Source organism: Tupaia chinensis, unplaced genomic scaffold, assembly GCF_000334495.1.
Source record: "Tupaia chinensis unplaced genomic scaffold, TupChi_1.0 Scaffold000294_2, whole genome shotgun sequence".
In the NCBI taxonomy this organism is placed as follows: domain Eukaryota; kingdom Metazoa; phylum Chordata; class Mammalia; order Scandentia; family Tupaiidae; genus Tupaia; species Tupaia belangeri.
In genome coordinates, this window is record NW_006159780.1 from 777424 (window position 1) to 779792 (window position 2369).

The following is a 2369-nucleotide window of genomic DNA, read 5'->3' on the forward strand; positions in this document are numbered from 1 at the left end:
GGCTTATTATTCTACCTTCTCCTACTAAGCCTAACTTTGATGGCCCTCCAGAGAAGATGCAGAAACTGGGGGAAGGTGAAGGGTCTATGACCAAAGAAGAATTTGCCAAGATGAAGCAAGAACTGGAAGCTGAGTATCTTGCAGTCTTTCAGAAGACTGTGTCCTCCCAGGAAGTCCTTCCTCAGCAGCTTTCCTCTCACCCTGTTCTCAGTAAAGATCACAACTTCCATGCTTTCCTAGAATATGATCAGGATATTATATCCCAGAATTTAATCAGGAAAATCAAATGAAAACAGAAGATAAAGTACATGAGACTGAATTGGTGAAATAGAATTTTATGACTTTTGACTAAAACATTGCTGAATTTCTTCTAGACTTTATTGTCCAGTTTTAAGCATTTGTGTCCTGTCTTGAGCTGTTGATAGGTTCGTGTACCTTTCTGTCTCTCTATCCTTCTGTTGAGTGTACATACCCTATAGAAAAAAAAAAAAACTCTCTAAAATTTTAAAATATAAAAAGAAATTTCTTAATTTGATTATAATGTAGTATAGCTAGAAAATGAAATGAGTAAAGATTTTTCATTTATATTTGCTATTAACATAGAATATTTGCATATACTTAAGGGATTCAATGTGATTTTTTAGTGCAAAATATGATGTGTACTTTTCTCAAGAGGCGCCTCACTAGAAGGTAGTCTATTGCTCTGTGTGCCCGAGACAGTCCTGCGGTGGATGTTTGGTGAGGAGCAAGGGTGAGATTTGTATCTGTGAACCTTAATGTAAACCCTTTGGTTCAAACTGACACACTCAATGCACTCAGTGAGAGGGATAAGGTGAAATTCACAGTGCACATGAAGACCACACTGCCTACATTTCAGAGCCCAGAGTTCTCTGTTATAAGGCAACGTGACGACTTTGTGTGGCTACATGACACTCTTATTGAAACAGCAGACTATGCTGGGCTTATTATTCTACCTTCTCCTACTAAGCCTAACTTTGATGGCCCTCCAGAGAAGATGCAGAAACTGGGGGAAGGTGAAGGGTCTATGACCAAAGAAGAATTTGCCAAGATGAAGCAAGAACTGGAAGCTGAGTATCTTGCAGTCTTTCAGAAGACTGTGTCCTCCCAGAAGTCCTTCCTCAGCAGCTTTCCTGTTCTCAGTAAAGATCACAACTTCCATGCTTTCCTAGAATATGATCAGGATATTATATCCCAGAATTTAATCAGGAAAATCAAATGAAAACAGAAGATAAAGTACATGAGACTGAATTGGTGAAATAGAATTTTATGACTTTTGACTAAAACATTGCTGAATTTCTTCTAGACTTTATTGTCCAGTTTTAAGCATTTGTGTCCTGTCTTGAGATGTCGATAGGTTCGTGTACCTACCATTTGAACAGAATCCTAACCTATTTCCTGGCTTTAAGTTTTAAGCAAAGTTCCTTAGTATTTCTTTGATTTAAGTTAAAACTGCTTTTCTTGGGACCAGCAGTTAGCATAATAGCTAGGTCTCTGGATTCCCATGTAGCCAACCGCGGTTCGAGTCCCAAACCCGGCGGCTTAAACTCATGCCAGGCGCGTGTGTGTGCATGCCCAAGATCCCAAGAGGAGAATGGAGAAGAAGAGATTGCAGCGTGGCCATCCCCCATGGGGGGGATTTCTCGCTTTCTGTTTCTCTGTCTCTGTCTCTTTCTGTCTTCCTTGCGAGCGCACATGCCCTATAGCAAAACCTCTCCAAAAAAAAAAAGAAGCAAACAAAAAGAAAATAAATAACTGCTTTTCTTGAAATTACCAGCTGAACTTGCTATTGAAAGTAGTTAGTTTATTTAAGAAATTGTGTGATCAATAAAATGTGGGGGGAGAAGGAATGGAAGACAACTATAGACACCAAAGATAATATGAGAAGAGGGTGGGAAATGACAGAGGATCAGAAATAGGGGTAAAAAAATATATATGTATATATGTATATATATATATATATGAAACTAGAAATGGAAAATTTTTGACAATAACATGAATGATTAAGCCACTATGCAGTATATTCTGGATGTGAAATCACATTTTGTATTCTGTGATGATGCTTAGGGAATGAATATAAATTAATTAAGTTTAAAAAAAAAAGTTTCAAGGGTCCAGCAGTTAGCATAATGGCCATGTCACTGGACTCCCACATAGTCGACCACGGTTCGAGTCCTGGACCTGGCAGCTTAAACTCACGCCAGGCGTGTGTGCATGCGTGCCCAAGATCCCAAGAGGAGAATGGAGGAGAAGGGATTGCGGAGTGGCCATCCCCCCCTGGGGAGTGATTTCTCGTTTTCTGTCTTCCTATCTCTCTCTTTCTGGCAAGCGCATGCGCCCTATAGCAAAAA